The sequence below is a fragment of the Pomacea canaliculata genome, linkage group LG8 (assembly GCF_003073045.1).
Source record: "Pomacea canaliculata isolate SZHN2017 linkage group LG8, ASM307304v1, whole genome shotgun sequence".
Lineage (NCBI taxonomy): Eukaryota > Metazoa > Mollusca > Gastropoda > Architaenioglossa > Ampullariidae > Pomacea > Pomacea canaliculata.
Genome location: NC_037597.1, coordinates 6950547 through 6974078, shown reverse-complemented (window position 1 = coordinate 6974078; position 23532 = coordinate 6950547). Strand labels below are relative to the sequence as shown.

The window sequence follows — 23532 nt, the reverse complement described above, 5'->3', positions numbered from 1 at the left end:
TATGGGACAACAATTTAGCCAACTCGTAGGCCAGCACAGTAAAAGTTTGGTACAAATCTTTCAATGTCTAGCAAGCCGTGCATCGCTCTTTCTGAAAGCCCGGAAATTTGTCATACAACCGTCGTCTCTACCGCATTCCAGCGAAGAGGCAAGAACCGTTGCGAAAGAGAAGCTACCCGCAATCTCTCCACCAATAAGGCACGGGCAGAGCGCGGCAAAACGTACGCGCTCTCTTTATGAGTGGAAGCAAAGGTCACGTCGCCCCCAGGGGCGGGGGGTCCTGGGAAAGGTCAGGCGCTGGCAAGCCGAGACAAAACAAGCCACCCTCGCTCTGCCGAGCGCGCGCATGCGTGCAACTCATCACGAGGGGGTTTTCTTCGGGAGTCTTCGGGAGTCTTCTCCTGCTGCTTCGCTTCCTCTTGTCCCACCCGTTCCCGCGCTTTTGTTTTTTATTGTTTTTTCTTTCTTTTTTTGCGCTGCAACCGCATCTATTGATATTGGTGGCAGATGTACACTCCCCGTCCTCCCATCTCCTCCCAGTTCGCTAGTGACTCATTCCCGCGCCTTGCTTGTCTACAGTGCATGTCCTCATCCACCCATCCATCCCCCCCCCTCCTATAGCCACCACCAGCACCACCCTCACACTCTACATCGCTCACCCGCACCACTGTTGCTGCCACACACGACACGTGCAGAAGTCGTGCCTGTTGTTTTCTCCGTTTTCCTCTCTCTCTTTCACGCGCGTGCAACTTGGTGTGCACTGTACTGCACAACATGTCAGGGGACGTGATCGATTTAGCAACAGGCTCGTGTCATCAAGGGCTGCTTCGCCTATCAATCCAGTTTCAGGTTTATGGCGAGGTTAAGATAGATGAAAGAGGGGGAAAACCGCAATTTTATTGTGGGAAAACCCAGCCGGTCTTCAAATATGAGCTAGCGTCTCATTTTCCCCCTTATCCTATCCTTCATCTTCACCCCTACCCTCCAAGCCCCGCTCATCTCCAAGCCACGGGCTGATGGCAGTAAGCAAGATGCTACCAATACTACTTACTTTCCTGAAGTGCAAACCCTCGTTAATAATTGGTCAGATTAGTCGTGACGTCACAGCACGTGTGTCACTGTTGCTGTTTCTTTCTGCTGTTGCTGCAGCTTTTACTGGTGTGGAAACACCACCACCATCACCACCAACGCCGTCGTGCCATCACCACCACCAGCAGGAGCATGTTGTCAGAGCTGCTAGCGACACGCCGCCACTGTCAGACTTATCATGACATGGATATCGCTGTTATTCTCTGCTATTCGTCACGTGCTAGTCGCTTGTCATTCGTTTAATTTAGTTAGGGTTACAAGACAGAAACTGATAATGCCACTCCCCATCCACCCCATCGCCGCCACTACCACCACTAACCACCACTGACTGGGTGCACTGCAGTAAGGAGTCAAAGAGGCAGATGCTTCCCCTCAATGGCTACGATGTGAACAAGAAGCTCTGTGGCTCACAATCCAGTTGGCCTGGATAACAATTATCTACTCTGCACATCTTCTACCGTCTGGAATATTATATGCATATTATACATGAATATTATATACGGTGGTAGTATCACAGCATAGGCTACTTTCAGTGTTACACGACAAAGCAACACTTACTAAGAAACAAAACTCGTTTATAAATGGCCGATTATCGTAATCACAAGAAATTATGTAACACTCAGAGTGAGATAATTTTGAGATAAATGATATAATATGAGATAATAACATTATAATCATATAAATCACATTCAAGGTTTGCAAGTCATTGCGCCAAACAAAAAACCTTGTCTTCTTTGATTAATACCTTTGTTTTGTAGTATGGAATGTAGTGTTTCTTTTTCCTTTCTTGAGATCAAGAACTAACCTTTGCTTATTGTGTAACCCTCGTAATTAAATGTTTATCATTTCTCTCTCTCTCTGTTCCTCTACTTGTTTTCCTACTTTGTGAAGAATCACATCTCAAAGCATTGGGTCAGTGAAACGATATTCTTGCCCCTCAGAATATTTTCTCTTATCCCCTACCTGGTTCCTACGCTGCCCCTTTGATGACAGGGTGACAGGGTGACGGACATGTTTTGATGGTGTCTAACAGAAAACAAACGACACAAAAACTAGACAGCTACAAGGTCACATACTGTGGCGCTTCAAACGTCAGGGTCAGCTCGTGACGACCCAGTTCTCGCACACTCTGCTGTCGCACGTCACCCACAGGCGGGTGGGGGTAAGCTTGGTTCCGGCAGGAGGGTGCTGGCACGTGAACGACACGTGGTCGGAATCCTCCCGGCGCGAGCAGACCCCCGAGCTGGAGGTACTTCCTTCCCTCGCAGCCTTCATCTGACTTCCTTTCGCGTGGTACTGAAGTGGTGGCAGCACGAGTACAATCGTCACCCACACCAACACTTCATCTCCCACCTCTCGACCCCACACATCCCCGACATGTCGCGAGGCGGGCACGCCCCTGGTGTCAGACTTCAAAGGATATATGAAGAACTTGTTTTTTAATACCCGACCTCATATTTTAAGTTTGTGCATCGTTTTAAAAATATTGATTATCTAACGAAAAATTTCTTGTTTGATGCTCAGCTTATCTTAACAGTGCTACATTTCGACAGTACACATAAGTACAGTTGGAAGGTACTTACGGAGAGAGAGAGAGGGTAGAAAGAAATGACACATTTCATGCCAATGACTCATGGTCATTATGACATGGGGGGAGATACAAGCATACTGACAATACAAAACAGCATGTTTAACATCATTCTGTTCTTGCAAATGTACATTTTCGTATCATATGAACCTTAGTATATGGTCATCAGGCATATTCTCCTTCCAAAGGAGCATGACTAATGTTACATATACATAATTGTTTAATTATTCTTCTATCTATGCACACATGTATGTCTTTGAAACATTGCATATTGAATAGCATGGTATGTACAGCTGCATCTCTAAATGCACAAGCAAGCCACTTATTTAAAAGGATAGGGTTCCTACAACCTTCCTATCCAATAAATCATTACACAAACACTTCATTCACGAACACACATAAACATGTCCACCCTGAGAGGGAGAAAGAGAGAGCGCATGCGCGCGAAGATAAATAATAACGACATACGACACCACAACGTCAACCGTGTCGACAGAATTTAATCACAAACAATAAATACTAATAATATCGTCAGCAGTAAACAGATAATACAAAACAGACAGTTGAGGAGGTAGGTCTGATGTAAACAGTAAAAAGTCGGGCGCTCCCCTACTCTCACGTCATCGGCTGTCAACAACCCCGAGGAAGAGGAAAACAAAATAAGCTACAAAAGCGCCAGAGTTGCATCATGTTACATCGTTAGGTCTGTCAGCAGAAGGGTAAGAATATTTTATTTTAATCATCCCGTGCCTTAACATTAGGATAAGTGTCTTGTGAACGGCTCCAGTTTCGCGCGGTCTTGGTTTAAAATAAACAGCAGCAGGACCTTAGAGCCCCGGCAACAATAATCCAACAGCTGACATAAAATTTTGCGTCCATTTTTATCCACGCCGCGCACCTTTTTACCTGCAATGTACGCTACCTGCTGAGGTTCAGGTTCTCACAGGTGAGAACACATTAGTCTCACAGCCTCGGTCATAAACCCTTTCACGACCCGTGACCTACGTCATTACGTCACGGGAGACAAACGTCCCACACTGAAGGGACACCACGGCGAATACTTCGATTACCTGCCGTTGTCGAAAGTATCACAAAGTTGGTTTTCTTTTCAGTCACTTTGTTAGTGTTTCCTATTTAACGACATTCGCGTGTGTCTGTCATGATATCCCGCAGTCGACTTGTAGTTTCAGGTTAAATAATTCACGAGGGCAAAGTCACACCCCACGTACACCGAAGAATATTTTTCTTTCTCTTTCTACACACCCCACCTCTCTTTCACCTTCCACCTTCCACGTTTCTTCGTTTCTTTCTCCTTTACCGGTTCTTCAGTGTGTGTGTGTACAGTACAGTAATTCTGAGAGAAAAAAATAAGAAAGGGAATTAGGGAGACAGAGACTGACAGAATGTGTTATAAAGAGGAGTGAGAGAAAAAGTGTATGATAGTGTGTGTGTGTGTGATAGCTAGATAGCTAGTTGAATAGAGAGAGAGGGCTGTGTGTGTGTTTTCACCGCATTCCGCAGACCTTGCTGTGCATTGTGAACCGCAATCTTTCTTCAAAGTACCTGCAACTCCTGATTGTTGCTGCACCCTGCGACTGCCTCTGGCTAAGATAGCATGTTCCTCCTCTCCTCCCCTTCCTCCATTTCATTGTAACAGCATGTCAAGTGCACTCGCATTCTTGCAGACTATGCATGCCATGCACCCTTGCACCTTAATACCAGCGTGCGGGTCAGCACTCACCTCTATGGTCTTATGCCTCCGTCAATGCATTCCTAATTAATTACATAGACCCCCATCGCCACCTTCAAACGGACATCAACAGTGGATGGAAAGATAACGACTATGACAATAAATTCTTTCACACAACATTATGGTCTTCAAGTTCTTCTCTAAAGACGTCAGAGATGTAAGTCGATGATAGAAGACCTTTCAGGATGGTAAAATGCTGAATAAATTTCTTCTATTTTTCTTTTTATGAGATAAACTCGATAGGAAAAAAAGGAGGAGAAGGGGAGGGAGAGTGAAAATGTCAAGGAGAAGCGACTGCGAGAAAGAAGAATACCGCGGTCTTTCTCTCCATTACTGCATTACAAGGCACACCCTGAATAAACACAGTGTATCATGGCTTAAGAGTCATTTTCATTTGTTCCCAGATTAGGAGGGAGAGAGAAGGCTCCAGAACTTCATTTGATGGTAAGGATACCACTCATCTACTGGTGTGCTCTTTCTCTCTCTGCGCGTGCACGCGTATCTGGCTTTGTGGGTATTTCAGTCGGTACCCCACCCCTATCTGATTTCTAAGATGTCGTCGACAAATCAAATGATCGATGTCACCAATTGTAATACTTGACAGTAGATCGACAGTTTACGATATACAAGACAGGTTTATAAAGGCAGTGCCGCTCCATCTATCTTTATCTTATTCGACCTGTTGTCATCAAACCAGGACATGTCTTGGCATTACAGTGTTACTCTTAACATTTAAGGTATTTCCGGTATTAGCTTTGAATAGAATGTTTCTCGTCACTCCATAAAACATTGTTTTTAATTGCCAACGCCGGTCTGATCATAAAGAGAGGTTTTTTAAAATTATTATTCATATCGTCTCATTTTGCGTAAATGACGGAGCTACCCAAAGATCAAACAGACCGACGATGACTTTTTAAAGCCACTTCATCATCAACAAATTTTATAGTAGAATTATTGCAGCAACAGATGTAAAATACAGCGAGATGCAATTCGGTGAGGTCAAACGCAGGCAAGCTTGAAAGCTGACAGAATGCAAAGTGCAAGCTTTTTTAATGTTCTCGAACATGCTGCATTTGTTTACGTGTAGATATATGTGCACAACAGCTTTTGTGATAAACAGACCTTGGAGCAGTTCTATGTTTACTCCAGCTGCAGAAGGAAGAAGAAGAAAAAAAATGGCGGAACAATTCCACCCTCCGCCGCAGAAGTTCCAGCAATCTGTCAACAAGTTTTCTGCAGGTATCTATAGTGTGGTGAGTAAAGCGCGTGCAACGATGCAGACACGGCAATGCACGTGCGCATCCAGGCAACTTAAGCTTGTTGGTGGTAAAGGTCAATGTCCATTTTTCCCCAAGATTAAAAATTCGTGATGAAGGATCATGTTCTCGAAGACGGAACAAAATGAGAGCAAGCACAACATGGCTGAAGATAACCCCATCAGGTCACATTAACACACCCAGCACCTGGACTCATATGGCAACATATTATGGACAAACAGCATTCGCCAGACGATGGTCTCCACTCTGAGTCCCATACTTACGATAAGAAAGAGGGTTAGAATTTAACAGTTTACTGTCCAGAAGATCAACGAGTAATGCAGATGCACATCATCTTTCAGCTGGAACCGTCGGATTTGGCAGTAACAGTATGTCAGCATCAACTGGATAATGGAAAGGGAGACGGGGGAAAAATACAAGGAGCCTTTGTGGACCTTCAAATTTACTTATAGTTCTGCACACTTCATCTGGATTAAAAAAAAATATACAAACACACGCATATGCAGTTACACACTCACAAAGAAAATGGAGAGACTGACAAACACATGGAGAGACTGAAACACATATGCAGATAGAGAGATTCGGTAAAGATTTCATGAAAAAAAGAAAGAAATAGAAGAAAAGAAAGAAAATAAACAACTAAATAAACAATTAACTAAATAAAGACATCATGCACAAAAATCGTCCCTTTGAAATATTGATGGCCATGACAGGAAACCTGAAACAACTTCTAAACAAAAGCACTCCCAGCCAACGCAAATGGCACCTTGTTGAAATTGCCTAAATTGTTTTCTCAATACCTGCGATTTATTTGCGGACGATTTCGATAACATTAGGACACTTGAGAGAAGGTATATATTTTCTCGGCAGTATCTGTTTTCCTGAGGATAAAATTTCGCGTTAAGGATAAAACACACGCGCGCCCATTTCTCTGTTTTGGAGAGCTAGCAAGCGAGGAGAGAGAGAGAGCGGGTGGAGGGTGGGGAAGAAGAGAGAAGAGCGAGGATGTCATTCGTTGCAGAACCTGGCCACCCCTTTACCCCACCCGTGCGTGCAACGCATTCTCTCTCACGCTTTTTCCCGCCATTTTCGTGTCGGTTTTCCTACGCTGCCAGCTCGCGCAGGAATGCGCGCGGACTCATAAACAAGAAGCAGTGGCAGAAGACGCTGGTGATCTGTATTCAGACATACGCAGAGCAGACGTGCGGCCGGGCGATGACGTGGTCGCAGACCCAGGAAACCCTCGCAGGTGCCGTGGAAGTCGTTCACATCGGATATTTGTAGGAGAAAGTAGCGGCGGGGATAGACCCTCCATCTCTACTAGCACCCTGGATGCTAAACTTGTACAGTGTCAATGACCTGATGTGATGTTTACAAGTGCCAGGCCAGGATGATGAAACATGTTTACCTCATATTACTTTTTTTTAAAGTTGTGGTTTGATATAAGGAGCATGTCGAGCAGCTGAAAACTGTTAAGCACGCGGTGGTGTGCGTATGGTCAGAGAACGACAGAATCAGCTGGGTCGAGTCAGAATTTGATGCCAAGCCGTTAGATAAGGTTTCAATACTAAATGGGATGAAAAATAGCCTACTCTCCACATCTACAAAAAGCAAATAAGTAAAATCAAAGAAAAGAACAATATAAAGAAACACACAAAGACTTCTTAAAACAACAGATCACAGAAACAAAGGAAGAAGAACCAAAAGATGTCCAGAAGGACTGTGAAGGAACATCTGGGAGACCGCGGAGACAAGACAGTGAGAAATCTTGGGTCGTCAGACACTGAGGACGAATGACGATGAGAACACCAGCGGCACCGCCTGCAACACAAGCCTGGCTGCCGGCTACTCAGTCTGGAAGCGCGGCGGCACCGTGTGAAACAGGGACGGTGCGAGATCCCAGGCGTGGGAAAACAACTGTTCCTAGTCTGCATCTCTCCTCACAAACAGGCTACCCGCTTTATCCCGCAACCCCATCCACCCGCACCCCACTTCCAGCACACCCTCTCGCAAGCTTACATGCTTTCCCTCACATCTCTCTTCTTCCTTTCCCTCCCCCCTACCTCTCCTCTCCTATCATCTATACTCCTCTTTTCCCCATCCCACCCCCCACACACGGCAATTACCCCTCCCCCCGGACCATTTCCCGCCCTACCTCTTTTGTAGCACCTTTCCACGCTCTCTGGCCGTGTGTCTGGTATCTGTTCCAGGATCTTTTAAGCTGGCGAGAGGGCAAGGCATGAGTGCTGACTCAATCGGAATATGTTTTCCATTTCGGATGCAGATTTCTGGCGCTGATAAGAGGCCTGCAGGCCGCGCTTGGATTGGCTGCCTTGCTTTTTCCGCACTTGCCGCCGTGCTAGCGGAGGAAACGTGAACAGGTATTGTGGTCGATACGGTTGGGAATGAACGGTAACATGTGACGCAGAATGTGAGATGCAAGTCCACAACAAAGACGAGAGCAGGCGGTGCTCTGAGGTAGCTCATCGGTAGAAAGGAGGTAGCTCATACATCCTAAAGCAGGTAGCTCATCAGTATATTAAAATAGCTCATTAATATCTTAAAGGAGGAAGCACATTAGTATAAGGGAGGTAGCTCATCAATATCTGAAAGGAGGTGGCCTATTACTGTCCGGAGGTTGGTGGTGGTGGTGGTGGTGGTGGTAGAGAGGCAAATGTAATTTTAACTGTAATTTTATTCGTAGCGAATCTTTCAACAGTGGCGGACCTCCCACTATTCCCTAATAATTATAATTTATATGAAACGTGCTCTAGTTACACAAAACAGACGAAATATCTTAATAATACAAACATATTTTTTTAAAAGGGAAAACCAGAAAGAGCCGGACGTGAAATTAAACTTCAAAGTGAATCTTCAGTTCTACATGAAAAACAATTTTAATACGAAACATACCAGATAACCCGCGAAAGAAATTTAAAAGCTGTGACATTCACCACATGCCTCAAAAAGAGAACCGCGAATGAATGAAAACTAATGATGTCTATAATTATAAACACATACAGACGTTAATGAATCCCATTTGGAATAATCTCAGCCCCGACCGTTAGCGGCCAGTTCCAGCACAAAGGCAGTGTTCCGCCAAACGCTTGCAGGCACTTTGCCAAAGAGATCTCTGGCTGTGTTAAAGGAGGGGTAGCTCATCTACTGGAGGGTTTAAACTGTCAGAAACTGTTAGTCGCTGTCAATTTAGTTTCTTTCTCGCCGGCAGGTGTGTTCAGCCTGTGCGCCGTGTGAAGGTGAGAGCGTGGGATCGGCGATAGCGCGGCGGATCATGAGAAATGGAGACAGAAACTCCGGGGGACTAACAGGCGGCTAAGCTCCTTCCTGAAGTGCCGGGTAATGAGACACGTGTTTATCACCGCACCAGTTTATCAACATCATGGATTAGTTTCTTACCTACAAATATCATTTGTGACATTGCATACCACCGAATAAAACACACACATGCATTTACACAACCTTTTGTTTGCACATATTGATAATAAACTAAAAGCAAATAACATTTATAACAAAAAAAAACCAAACAAACAAAAAACAAACAAACAAACAAATTGTAATTGTATGGTGAAAGATGATAGATGTGGTAAAGTGAGTCTTTTCTTATGCATATCACAGATGTGAAAAAAGAAAACAAAACCTTTTCCAATGTTTTTCCTCACTGTGCAAACTGCAAGCTGCAAAGCCCGTTTTGAACCGAAAATATGGACGAACGTTCGAAGAAATCTTCAAACCACACGTCAAGAGTATGGTGGTGGAAAAGAAGAAAAAAGAAGGAAGAAGAAAGAAAAAAGAAGAAAAAGAAAGAAGGAGAAATAAAAAGACCAAGAGACGATAAAGGAAGCAGCAGGTGGGTGGGTGGGGCGGAACAGCCAAGAGGAGATAATAATGATCAAAATGAGCCCGCGGCAACCAATTTGCCAGTGGCCATAAACGAAGAAGACTAATAAATATCTGGACTAACCCGCGTGTCGCTGCATTACCGAGTACCTGTCTCGGCTCCTAACGACTCGCACACATGAATCAGATTTTTTTTCCCAAAATATATCCGCATGTGATTTCTTTGTTTTCGTCGCCTTCATGTCATCTGATACACGACTGCTCTGTCTTTCTCTCCTGTTTTAAGTAAATCCTACAGATGAAACGTCCAGTATCTTAATTTATGTTTATGTCTCTTTGTCTTTCATTGTTTTTTATGTATCATTTCGTCTGCCAGCTCTTGGTCTATGTAAACAATACATATGTAAATTATGATGGAAAGGCATGCTCATGGGAACTGCATCATTTTGTTATGGTGGAGGAGATCCTCTCAAGAAAAAAAAAAAAAAAAAAATTGAAGGAACTTCCAGCTTATGTCAGCGCCATTTTTTTTTAAGATGGGCGAATGATGATGTCGGGCTGACAGGGAACTAGTGGGGTGGCTAGGGGAAGGGGGAAAATGAATATTTTTCCGAGACGAAACATCGAGCAATCCACAGAACCCACAAAGCTTTAGATGACAATCGGTCACGCACACTGTGGTGTGATGTACTTTTGTCATTTCTTTTCTCTCCCCATCCATTGTCCACCCAGCCCTTAACCCGTGTTCGCAAAAATACATCGTCGAACTACCTTGTTGGGATCGATAACAATTTTCCCGATCAACAGACTTCATTACAGGTACACAGACAGCAACGTGACCAATCGATGGCAGCCTCCGTCCTGTTTTGAAGCTGCCAGATGATTCGTGCTCAGTGATTCGTTGCAGTTTTCTGGCAAAGCTACCGCAAACCTGACAGAGCCATGTAAACTCACGTGTGACAGCGATTAAGTAAATTAAAAAAAAAAAAAAAAAAAAATGAGCGTAATGAATGAGGGAACGCAAAGCTGTGAAAAGAGAGGATTAAATGGTAATGAGCTTTCCTGGTGGGAAAGGGAGATAAGGATACTACAGTTGGTTTCCGACAAAGTTTGACAAGTGGTGCATATAGGAGGTGGGTGAGTGCGGGAGGAGGAGGAAGAGGATACGCTTGCACCAAAGACGTTAAGATTAAAGAAAAAGTCGTTCGCCGATTCAATGGCAGGTAGACAGGAAATAATCATAAATATGAACACTGTACTATATTCTGTGACAAGCAATCAGCAAATGCAACAACAAAACTTGTCGTCTTAGCCTCTCAGTCTTTCCAACATTTCCATGGGCGGCCCGGTGGCGCAGCGGTTAGCGCCTGTCACCAATACAGTGAAGGTTGACTGTCCTAGGTTCAGCTCTCGTCTCGGGTACGTTGGGTTTTTTTTTTTTTCTGCATGTGGCATCTGTTTACAGGGCTGGCTGTAAAGCACCAATACCCCATCCCTCCTTTCCAATATTTCAACGACCATCGCCACCAGAACTGTTTAGGAGAGGTGGTCTATTCGTGAATAAGTCAGCAATGCAGACGACCTCGTCAAAAACGAAAGCTAAACATGCAAAAACACTCACGAAGTAGAGAAGAAAAATACTTACGATCCGGGTCAGACTGTAAACGATAGTTACGCCTGGCGACGGCGCCTTTGCTTCTTCTACCTGCTGGTTGAGATTACTGAAGTCTCTGTTTATTTACATCTTTCCTCGGTGGGTCGACAGCTTATGGACTTTACGCTGTCCGGATCATCACGATCAGTTAATCAAAGAGCGAAAAGCCTCAGGGACTTCTGTAACATAAACACACACACATACACAGACACACACACACACATACACAGACACACACACATACACAGACACACACACATACACAGACACACACACCTACACAACACACACACACAATTTTCTTTCAGTATTAAAAGGACCGAAGGCCATGGAAGGAGTGCGTTCGTAGTGTGTGTGTGTGAGAGAGAGAGAGAGTTCTGTGAAACTCTTTCAAAAGAAACTTTGGCCACTGAGCAAATAAACAAGGCGTCGATGCAAACCCAAAAGCGCGGTTATCCGCTCTTAGCAGACCTATGGCAGGCGAGGACTAGGATTCAAAGTCAACACGAGCGCACTGAGACCAGGGAGGTGATTAAACGAACGCTCTTTCTGGCTGAAATGTGAGAGCCTTGAGATAGTCCTCCTCCAGGCCACATTACACTATTAGGTACACAAAGGGAGCCTGCAGGATAGATGCAATATTGAAAGGGCAAACCACAAAGCATAACAAAAGAGAAGGCGGTTATTGTAGTCGAGATATAACGATTACAGGTAATGGACAGGTGATAGGACACGTACGAGGCAGACAACCTCGTAATGGCCTGTAATACGATCATTTAATAGGAAGACACTGATATGGCAATAAGACACGAGAGGGACCAAATGTGAAGGAGGAGAAGAAAGGAAAACAACAGAAAGGAAATGACAGAAAGAGGAAAATGAAAGTAAATTAGGGTCTGAGGAAAACAAAAGGTAAAAACTGGAAATAAACAGATCAAGAGAAGGAAAAAAATGAAGAAAGAAGTAAAAATAAATTGGAAAAGAAAGGAAGGAAAAAGATATGAGACACAAATACAATGCACAATCTGATAAGGAAAGACATTTAGATATAGGGAAAGCAAAGCAAGACAAGAACGTGGAAGTTACTGTCTCGTTTGTATATAAAGACAAACGCGGACTGAACATGAATAACATGATTCCATAGCAACTTTGGTAAAGGTAGGAATAATTGAAGAGAAGGACATGAAAGACGACTTTGTCAAACTACTTGTCTGACAGCTGCATCAGGCAATCTATATCCACCAAAGTCCACGACCCAGACCTTTGATCAAGAACACCTTGCACGGTGGACCTTACAAAAATAAGCAAGATAGATAAGGAGAGATAGCTCTCCGAGCTACAAGATAATGATTTCCCAACGACTCCATAATCATCTGGAGTCTTAATAAAATGGCACTTAGTAACCGATGGCTTTTTACACGATACGTTTGGGAAACATGCAACAGTTATTTTTTCTCCCTCTATTTTATTTGAAGTTCTTCTCAATATTGGTGTCACGAGTGCATGTTCCCAAGCACAAGAAAGATGACGAGAGGAGGAGGAGGATGCACGACGACAGAAGCCCTCTTAAATATGAAGCGCTCGCAGAAGTGAGAACGCCCCAGTGGGAATTTTCACAAACAAAACAGATGTTTGTAGTTTCTGTAGCGTGCGAAGATTGCGGAGTGTTTTGCTCGGTGGGGTCGGATGATATGAGCACGTGACCAGAGCTGTAATGTACATGCTGCAAGGCTTGATCTCTGACCTCGTTTCCACCACGACTTTGTTGACTTTGTGTGGGAGTGTCTCGTTCACACCTACCAGTTTGTTGCATCACAAGTGACCCCTGCTCATACATTAAGTGACTGCAGGCCTGCACCACTTTATTGCCTTCCATCCTCTCCTTGGCTTTTTACTAACCCCTCCCCTCAGTCCCTCCAGCTCTTGCTTGCCGTGCACTGGATGGTGTAGACAAGAGTGCAGGTGAGTCGAGACTACATCCAGCAAGATGATTCTTGGAGTATGTGAATGAGAAAGGAAGAGTGAACAAAAAAATGTATAATGCTGCCCATAATGCATTTCTATAAAAATACTGAACAAGTTTTCCCATTTAACAAAAGCCATTCAAAGATTTAGCATGGAAAGCTTTTGTAGTACCAAATAAATCTCGCCATATTTCTTTTTATCTTTTCTGTAAGAAAAGCCACACTCACTACAAACACGCTGGAAGTCGAGGGAAATTTTAGGTAAAAAGAACTGAAACATGAGTATGTTTCAATAATGTTTACTGTCTGCTAGAGAAAAAAAAAACTAACAGCTACATTCTCATGTTTAAACCAACTCGCCTTTCGCAGAAAAAAAAAATCTAGTTTCACGGGTGACTGAAAATTAGACGGTGTAGAAGCTAGGTTGGCAAGCTGTTATCTGCTAAAAGTGAATGCCTTTTGCCCTCCAGGGCTGTATTCCACTTACCCTCCCTAACTGGCGATTTATCATGCTCACTATCTGATCAAACGTGACTGCCGCCTGTCCATTTCAACTAAAAGAAGCAGTGTTTTTTTTTAAGGGACTTGTTCTCTGCGAAATAGTACTGGTGATAAAAAACAGAGAGAAGGTAGCTGGGATAAAAGCTATCAGACAGAGAGAGACTGTTTTTTGCTAGCATGTGCGCAAGTGTGTTTGCATGTTTGTGCGTGTGTCTGTGCACGAGTAGCAGATGGTCAAACATTTACCGCTCCACTCCCTGGCCTCATCCTGTTGAGGTGACACAGACATTCCTTCCAAATGCCACACAACACAAACTGTTTAGTGGCATTAGTCGAGTGCCTGGGTAATTGCGTTTACAAGGCCATCGTGGTTCGGCCACGTGCATCAAAGACATTTCCTATTTCAACTGTTTATCTGGACACGCTGTTATCAGCCACACACAGTTTTGATGTCTAAACCTTCCATCCGATGACAACCTGAGAGCTCCGTGGATTTTTCATCTGTCTTTTGTACATTTCATGTGCAGAAGTGATGTGCACCTTCACAGGTAAACCTAGGTATCCATAATTTTGTCGTGTTTGTACAGATCGCATTGGCAGCAATGAACTTATCGTTCGTCATCATACTTAGCTACTCTCTGACCCACAAACATCCCACATGAAGAATTCAACATAACATTTCTGGGTGTAATGCTGGACCAGACGGACACAGAAAATACCTTTAATCCATAGGTCACAAGAGCAAATGAGAACACATCCAGTTTATTTGATGGCAGAATAAAAGGTGACCAGACAAAGAGACGGTGAAGACATTAAGAACGTGGGCAATGAAAAAAAGGTCAAGTACTCTGCACAAGAACACTGACCGTAATTATCCTTTGAAAAGAAAGATCAAGCCAGATGTGCTAAGTGCTGTGTAAATGTGCCAAGTGCTGTATAAATGTGCTAAGTGCTGTGTACATATGCTAAGTGCTGTGTACATATGCTAAGTGCTGTATAAATGTGCTAAGTGCTGTGTACATATGCTAAGTGCTGTATAAATGTGCTAAGTGCTGTGTAAAAGTGATAAGTGACGAGCTATTCTGTGTCAGACAGTCTATTACAGACGTGCAGTCACCATATCTCGTCAGCATCAACCTTTCACCAGGAAAAGCAACAGACAGCGCACAGGGTCGTCTGCTCACCTTCTTCTATGACTACTAAAGATCACGTGACAAGGCAGACACCGCTCGCCACACACACACAGAGGTCTAGTTAAACACAACAGTAACATCTGTTGCCCTGGTTACCAGACTAGTCTGATGGTAAAAGATTGGACGCTTCACTTGTTGACAGAAATGAATCAGGCATCTGTTGCTCTAGTGAGAGAAAAACAAACGGTTTCTCAGGTGCTGGAAGTAAAACCAAGCTTAATTTGTGAGAAAACAATACGGGCGGACTATGCGGAAGGCAGCTAGAGAACGCAAAGGTTTCGAAAATAACATAGATAGTTCATGTTTGTGAAACTGTGGGCGATCAGTCAAGACAAACAAATACATCGTTAAACGTGAAAGATAAGGTAGTGAGCCAGACTGCCAGCCTGTTCTATCCTTCAATCAACAATTTTAACTTAAAAATATGTTTAAGCCTGAAAAATCACAGACACTAACGTCTACATGGCACATTTAACATACTGTATGACAATTAATAAGTCTCTCTCTCACACTCACACACTGAGACTGACATCTTTATTTACGAGGATAGTGGAATAAGCAAAACGCTATTGCCATGAAAAAATTTGTTGTAGTGTGCGGCCATGTTTACAGGATGTTCATGGAGTAAGGAAATATCCCCCAATATACAAAACAGAATAGAGAAGAGAGACAGACAGAGAGAGAAAGGAAGCGTCCATCCAAGCTCTGCTGATTCCTTTAAAGAACTCGATGTGTATCGGAGCTTTACCACTAGCCGTGTTTCAATATGCCAGTTCCAGACAGCTTCTCAGTGTTTCTTGTCTTGGATCCTGACAGGAAAAAGACAGCCACCTTCACTTTTACTGCCCTGCACATGCCTGTTTTGATTGCTCGATCGGGCTGCCAGTCCGCCCTGTGGGAAAACAAACCATAAACCCACGGCAACCCTAGATGCCACCCCTCCACTGCTAATGCGCTAACTGTCAGACGTCACTTAGCACACTCCATACCCCAAGTAGCGGACGTCACTTGCTGGGCTCAATCCCTGAGTGTCAGATATGGAGGTTGACATACACAGTATCATGTCAGATTATGCCGTCAATATACTCTGGTTGTTCACACGGCATGTAGGTTTAGTTCAGTGACGTAGGCTAGCAAAGTTAGCACAGTCGGCGATCACAGTTCAGTGACGTACGCTAGCAAAGTTAGATCAGCTGGTGAACACAGTTCAGTGACGTACGCTAGCAAAGTTAGCACAGCCGGTGAACACAGCACAGTGACGTACGCTAGCACAGTTAGCACAGCATGCATACCTAAGCATGCATAATCAGAAAGGTAACATAGCCCAGACAACAGTGCAGTCATTAGCATACAATGAGAGACGGCAGCTGTAGTCAGCTGTGAACTCGTGTGACATCTCATACCTGGTATTTGCAGCCACTCACACCTCCGATTTTGTCACCTGGCATGGCATTTCTTGCCATGTCGTCTGATGTTGACAACATGAATACCTGTAAGGGACATGGTACAAGAACTGTGAGTTCAGCATGGGTCGACTCTTTACAGAAAGGCTGACCATTTTGTTGTCTGCATCTCAGTTGAACAGAATTTCAGGATGACACTCCAGGTACTGACAAGCTGACTTACAGGTAGTTTGTAATGCACGACTTCAAGGTGTGCAGCCACTTACAGATTTATTAATACATACGTCCTTTTCAAATTAACTTTATTTCTTTGTATTTTTCTAGCAAGATCCTCCGTATTGTACTTAAGAATAATTTTACGACAGAAATAATAACATGCAGGCAGGCTTGCTATGCATGCATTTCTGTCATCTGATACGTCTCCATAGACGGGGCAGACCGCTGTCCCTGTCTGTGAGTTTTATTAAATGACTATGGGAAAAATCTCTTGCAAAGCGAAAGGCAAACAGAAGCTGAAAAAAAAGAAAAAAAGTACAGTAGAAGAATGTGGACCCCACGACTGATCCCTGCTTCAACCAGTGTTGTAATATCGGTTGTGGCACTAGTTTTAATCATCTTGCGACTTGGGACCACTGCTGAGGTTTTGTTGATCAGGAGGAACAAAAATTTTACAGCAAACTCAAAAAATAGAAAAAAACCGCGGGAATTCAGGCGAAAACGCAATTAGCATTAGAAAGAGCACGCGCCGCACGTGCGAAAGTGAAGAGAAGCGTGGCCAGATGCGCAGTCCGCGTGCAGCGTGGGAACCTGACAGAAGGCGCGTGCATTTCGTTGTCTCGCGCCTGCAGAATGCGCATTCTATCGTAGTGAGCCAGCAGCGTAGTAACATCTGTCGACTGTAGAGAGCTCTGGGGGTGATGGGAGGATAATTGAAGGGGAGGGACGCGGGAAAAGAGCATCTCCTCGGTGAATCCTTGCGATCCTCCCCCGCGGCTGGTTCCCACGGCCTCGACCCCCAAGACCAGGCGGGAGTCTTGGCGTGGCGTCATCTCAAGACTCAAGGTCAGACGCAGAGAATCCTCCTGCTAGGACGAGGGCGGCTGGAAAACATAAAACTGACAAGCGCGCACGCGCGGGCGCACAAAAGTAGGTGGGAAAAAAAGGTTTTTCAAAATATTTTATTTTTTTAGTCTGTGAAGGTGTTGCCTACCCTACCCTACCCGGGAAGCTTGGCGTTGGAGTCGTGCTACTAGGTGCAGATTTTCATAAACCTCCACAACAAGTGCTGTACACCAGAGAACGCGGTGTGACCTGTTTCGTTGTTTTCTCCAAGACAGCGCCACGAACATCTTCCCCCCTCTCTTCTTTTTCACATCCTTTTCATCACTCGATATGAAAATGTTTTTAATTCAGGTGTAGAATGGGCGAATTATGTGCGAGAGTTTCAAATCAGCGATATCTCTATATATATAAGACATGGTAAAGACAATCAGCACTGGCGAATCCTTCACAGTTGTGGTGAAGGCGTTTTTGGTTGTTTTTGTTTTTGTGTGTGCATATTTTGTGTGTACATATTTTCATTTCCCCTTTTGCTGATTGTAAAAATTATAAAATAAGTAACACACTTTCTAAGCAAACATTTATTTTAAATGCACTAGAAAGGATGAAAAGAGTGTTTTCATTAGATATTGTTTTTTAAAATACATATAACTTGAAATATAAAAGTGTGAGGGGCACTGATCATAAGAGTTTTTAACTGTTTGAGAGAGTGCCCCTCAAATGTTATATGTATTATATTTTAAGTTGCATTGTTAAATTTCGTTTGCACACCCCCTTTCCCCCCACAGCCCTTCATGGTTCTCCCATTAACCCGGTGTCCGCTGCAGGTAAAATTATAAAAAGACAACTATTGTTAGAACAAGAATTAATGGCCTACGAAAGAAGCAACAAAAATAACAACAATAATAATATTTTGAGCTGCAGTTTATATTTACGATTTTAAAGTTGTACATTTGAAAATTCTTGAACAGATGAAGCTGTTCACCGTTAAGATGAAAAGCAAGAAATAAGAAGGCCGGTGTCCTTGTAGAGTCTTTTGGTCTTTCGGTTGTTGGGGAGCGAGATGTTGAGTGCCTTATCTTGAGCCAGCCCGCGCTGCCTTTCTTCCACAATCCTCTTAAGCATCAGGTAGCCTCAAGAGCGGGGTCAAGTATCCGGATATCGAACTGACTGGTGTGCGCCACCCGCCTCAGACACAAGAGTTGTAATCATTAACAAACTCAGAAAGAGTTTGATTGGTCGGTCGGATATTTAATCGGAACTTCTAAGAAGCAAAGACTGTTTAAATAGACAACAACAACAACAACAACAACAACAACAACAACAACAACACCAACGTTTTAGACTCTGAAACTTCTGAAGATGAGGTCAGCTGATGGCTTTTCCGGTCACGCAGGTAACGTGAGAACAATAATAGGTCCTGTCAGTGTTACTCTCATCTACCACCTCGTCACGAACCAGGTGAAATAATCGAAGGACGGTGATCACGGTCAGACCCTGATGATTTTGAGTTCAAAATTGTGGCACGGATGTATGTTCTCATGTTGCACAATCTTGTGCGCGAGACAAACGGAGGCAGGGGACCGCACGTGCGAGCTCGTGAACAGCTCGCGGCGCAATTAGTCCCATGTATATCAACATCTGGCTTGAGGCTGAGCCTTGCTTTTCAAGTCTTCTCAATCCAATCACTGGGAGTATGAATTTAGCAAAATAAAGACTCCCTTATCTTCCGCGGAGTGTCTAGAAGTGCGAGAAAATCGGGAGAGGGAGGAGAGGAAGAGAGACACAGAGCAAAAAAGAAAGACCCCAGGAAAGCGTCTGTTCTTACAATGCCCTTGGCAACCTAAACTCAGAAGCCAAGAGGCGGAAACTAGTCTACATGCTGTTAGTGATTTTGCCGATAGCTGTACAAAGAGTTTATTTATGCCCCGCTCATTTCCGCGAAGAAGTGTTCGATAAGCGGATTGAGATGAAACATGAACGGATGTTTAAAGCTGTTTGTTTGGGTTTAAATGCATTGATAAAGGAGCTGTCGGTGCAGCTGTCAGTGTCGTTTCAATGAGTGTTCTTTAGCCTGACGCAGGCATCTGTAAGATTACGGGAAGACAGACAAAACAACATAGTGCTGTAGCGCGCACGCACACACACAACCACACGAAACATAGCAGAAGGAAGAAAAGAGGAAGAGAAGAAATAAATGTGTTTATTTCATGCAAGCATTTACACACTTGGAATTACAGGGGAAAAAAACATACGCATCCCCCTCCCCAGAGACAGAGAGAGAGAAAGAGAGAGAGAGAGAGAGAGAGAAATAAAAACAGATGGCCATGAAGGAGGATTTAGGTGGTGCCAGGGACGGATGAAAAGTCTGTGAACACAGGGCTTCCAGGGCTGGGTGGGGTCAGAAAGAAATGGCAAACTAAACAGGATCCACGACAGTCGTTGCCTAATTAATGAAGCACAGCAGCGAAAGGCTATCGGTGGAAAACAGCTGGTTCCACTTTCTTGACTTGTTCCGTGTCAGTAAAAATGCAGCACAGGGGGGATGGGGGCGAGGGAGAAACAGAAAGTACAGAAAGGCCGAAAGTCTGCAACACTTGATTTGCGCTGGGGAAGGTGTGCTCCAGTTAGTGCTAGTCAGGTCCTTAGCTATTAATGCCCCTGCTTCCCATGACGTCCCTTGCCATTTAGTCCAGGAAGGGGAGATCAAGCGCGCCTTGTTCTCGGGCTCTAATCTCCAAGTCCCCTATCGCTGTGACGGCGAGGTCCCTCTTCCTGCTGTACCCATGCCATGTAGTGTTCATGCTTTCTGAAGAGAGGCTTAGGGTTACACGACCTAAGTATTCCTACAGCCCTGAGTGCATTGATAATGGAGAACACTCAGCCGCGGTTATTGTGCAACTGCCGGTGGCAGAACTTGTTTCCTATCCAGCACCAACACCTAATCCTAGCTGACACGATTGTGGTGATGGTTAAAGTCGACTCTATAGTGCCTTTTATTATCATCTTATACATATTTAAAAAAAAAAAAAAATATTTGAAATTGATGTGGACTCAATATAGAGTTTTAATTTATTTGTGTGCAGAATTCATTTTATGACAAAAACAGTTTCCGTAGGAGACACAAAACTGTTTTTCAGATTGTCAAATCTACCTTCCAACTTCTAACCCGGTGGTCATAGAATGGTGAAACTTTTCACTTTCCCACGTGCGTGCGTGAGTGCGCGAGCGTGTGTGTGTGTGTGACAAAACTTATTGCTTATTTGTTTTTCATGTTTTTTAAAAATCTAAATAAACAGAATGGGATAGTTAAAAGTTAAAGGAATAAGTTGTATCCCACACGAACACTTGCAAGCGAACCTTTGTCCATAACCGTGTGCATAATGTCACATCTCGTGATAACCTAAAAACAAGGGCAGAAATCTCACAGTGTCCCACCCACACACACCGGAAGTGAATTTCGAGTATGAGGATTAGTGTGTCTTCTTTCGTGACCTGGGTTAGAGTGTTTTGTGACGTTTCTAGAATTATCCGTCTGTTACCTTAATAAAGATGAGGCTATGCGGTGATTGTTAAAGTCGACTCTCACAGTCAGACGACGCTACACATCAACGACCAGAGCGACGACATAGAGGACGCGGCACCCGTGTTGGTTTCCCATGACGCCCAGAGCACGCCTGTGTCCTCTCAACCCTCTCCCACCTTCCCCACCTTCCCCACGTCCTCTTCGTAGCTGGAGGTGCAGACACACCCCACATACAGCCAAGGATGTAAATCTGAATGAAACAAAACGAAAAGACGAAGCGTGCGAGGGACTTCCGGTATCCGAAAGCACTACCCAGCCTCATCCGCAGGAATGACAAACACTGCAGCCACAAGCCACAAAATCGCTGGAATAAGAGGCGGGAACGGGTGTGAAAGGGTGGGGGGAGAGAACAGAGAAGGAAATACCAGAAGAAAGACAAGCAAGAGTCAGGAAGGGTGAAGTGAGTTTGTGTGAGTTCTTCTCCGACGTCCCTCCCACGCTATCGTGGTCGTATTCTCTTCAAATGTGTTGCAGACACCTCCAGCCTCAGGCCGGTTATCGCTCATCACAAAACAAACATGACTGGCCTTAAACTCCCACCCCTTCCCAGTCGCAGCCTTCCCACCCACCCCTTCATCCCTCTGTCTTTCTCTTCTGGTCCCGTCTCTAGTTTCGGTTCTTCCTCTCCCACCCTGATTCTTCCCGGGGGCAACCAGCACCTCCCATTCCCTTCGTCAGGTGTACCCGACAATGTCGAGCAAGGGTAACGACCTACAGATCTTTCGAAGGGAAGGGGGGAATCAAAATGACGTCATTAACGAGCTTTTATAGCTGCAGGAAGAATACTTGTTCCTCCACCCCTGTTCTGATGGCACCAACGAGCACGTAGCTGCACTATGTTACTACTGACTGTGAGTACTGACCGATCCAATCTTTTGAGAAAAAAAAAGTTTCTTCATGGTAGTCCATTTTCAAACTGTTACATAATCCACCTCACATTTGACAGATCACAAGTCAGATTTTTATGGCGCTGACTCTAGCTGACATTAAAAATGAACAGACCCACACTGCACACAGTTCGGTTACCGGAATCTCTGACCTTAGAAACTCATACAGAGGGGATACTGAAGAGGAAAAGGGAAACCAGGCTTCCCGGCATTCCACCACAACCACTTCCTTTTATCCGACTATTATTCTTCAGGCAGTGGTTTATAGAGCGCTGTGTCAAGTTTGTCAAAACTCTCGGACTAAAGAACTTCAATTGCTTTCGTTTCCAAAAGACTTTGAATCTTTATAAAGCTCGGCTCATGTAAAGTTATAGTATTTCATGAAAATACGCAGACGCTTTTTTTTAAACGGACAGCATCAGAATAACTCAAAAACTCGAACAAAATCACAAGCTGCAAAGCTTTTTCAGTCCATACAGAGCTTGCTACGACACTGGACAGATCAAAAGTGTCTGAGAGTAAATTCTACCCTATTATCAGATTGAGCTCAGACTGATAGAAAACAGCAGGGTGGTAATCAGATCCTCGGTATTCGATTCTTTCAGGTGGTGGTGGATAGTCTCGTCGTGCAGAGTGCAGGAAGCAGCTTGCATCAAAAACAGAGATCACTTAATTCTGTCGCTCACCAACCAACATCAGTGCTCAGTGCACTCACCACTCCGGTTCATATGATACAAAACCAGCAAATTAACATATAAGAAGTCTTCTCGCCGACATTTCGCGTTATGATACCGAAGAACTATCAGTCTTATATGCTGGCTACACAAAAGTGTGTGTTAAATGTCCAGAACCGATCTAGGGAGGCAATAAAACTGATCCGCCCTACAATCACACAAGTTATACCTTACGTAAAAGAATGACCAATTATCCAAAATCTGAACTACTGTTCCACATTGAAACAGTTGAATATTCACCATTTTTTTGAGGGACCATAACATGCTCTTTTCTGCTGCGTTTGACAGAAAAAAACCAGAAAAGCAAACTGCATCTTTTTAAAACTCATTATATATTTTTAGAATTTTCGCAAAGGAAGTATGTCTACTTTCTTCAGTACGTTCTATTTGCACAAATTCTAATTGGTGTTTGCTTTCAAAATCGTTGTTAATATAATTTTGAAACGTTTTCTTTTTTGTTTTATTAAAAAGTTGTCAATTTGCAACATATTTGCAGTTTGCAGTCTTGCCGCTTCTCCTTATAGACTTGAGAAAGGTAGCTCTCCACATTTTATGTATTTATGCGTGATTTGTTTATTTTGGTGCCCACTGTATGGGCTAGTGCTTTTTATTTTCGTCGTCACTGTGCGAAACTGTTTCACGTATGTATTTATATTTCTTATTTCGTGTCGCTTACCGGTCTCTTTTCTCTGATTCTACAATGGTTTCAAGCCGTCGCTACTATTAACATTACATCAGTGTCAAACAATCATGTGTTTTTCTCTATGACTGCATGGAGTCCAGTGGTCTCTTGATGATATGATGTACACTTGGCTTGAATATCGAATGGTCTGTGCTCGCCACAGGCAAAACATTGACTTTATGACCTCTAGATTTGAACAGATAACGGATCACAATTTGGTCTCTAAAGATGCACTTCACCAGAACAACAAGATCTTCAATATGTGACTTTTAACTTTCCATCGTCGTTTCTGCTGACGGTTTCTCTC

General features: G+C 43.9%; 1 long non-coding RNA gene across 1 annotated transcript in view; it reads right to left on the bottom strand.

Moving 5' to 3' along the window:
* Positions 1–23532, bottom strand: part of LOC112571062 — a 32928-nt gene that overhangs the window by 5277 nt on the left and 4119 nt on the right. Inside the window, exon 2 of the long non-coding RNA XR_003100743.1 lies at positions 11208–11395. This is a non-coding gene — a long non-coding RNA (uncharacterized LOC112571062). The remainder of the gene's footprint in view (positions 1–11207; positions 11396–23532) is intronic.